Here is an 831-nt window from a genome sequence, read left to right as displayed (position 1 = left end):
GCAGCGTGGCGCCTCCCTTGCTGGCTGAGACCCAGTAACAGTCTGGGCTTCACTCTGTCCTCCAAATATATCAACCCAGCCTCTTGTTTACACACTGCTTTTGTAACTGTGTGCACCTGTGTACTGCTGTGTAACTATGTGCACCTGTGTACTGCTGTGTAACTATGTGCACCTGTGTACTGCTGTGTAACTATGTGCACCTGTGTACTGCTGTGTAACTATGTGCACCTGTGTACTGCTGTGTAACTATGTGCACCTGTGTACTGCTGTGTAACTGTGCACCTGTGTACTGCTGTGTAACTATGTGCACCTGTGTACTGCTGTGTAACTATGTGCACCTGTGTACTGCTGTGTAACTATGTGCACCTGTGTACTGCTGTGTAACTATGTGCACCTGTGTACTGCTGTGTAACTATGTGCACCTGTGTACTGCTGTGTAACTATGTGCACCTGTGTACTGCTGTGTAACTATGTGCACCTGTGTACTGCTGTGGGAGTGGACGGGGGTAGAGGGAAAGACTCGGCTTAAAAAAGGTGAAACATATAAGAGTCAATATCTTCAGTAGTTTATAATCACATCTCCACCATTCTAGTTCTCTTCACACAATGGGACTTTCCACCTGCAGAGTTCAGTACGGTCATCCCGTGCAATTGGTGTTTGCCAGAGATGAGTTTATAATAATCTGACCCAATTAACACTCCTATATCTTTGATACGGTCAGATTTGTTTTATGGGTCAGCTAATTTGACTCGCTGCTGTTTTAAATGTTTAATTGTGATCCCTAGACCTGGTACATGTAGGTCAGATGGGATTGTGTCCACGACTATAGA

The sequence above is a fragment of the Procambarus clarkii genome, chromosome 5, assembly GCF_040958095.1.
Source record: "Procambarus clarkii isolate CNS0578487 chromosome 5, FALCON_Pclarkii_2.0, whole genome shotgun sequence".
NCBI classification, from domain to species: Eukaryota; Metazoa; Arthropoda; class Malacostraca; order Decapoda; family Cambaridae; genus Procambarus; species Procambarus clarkii.
Note: the sequence above shows the minus strand (reverse complement) of the source record.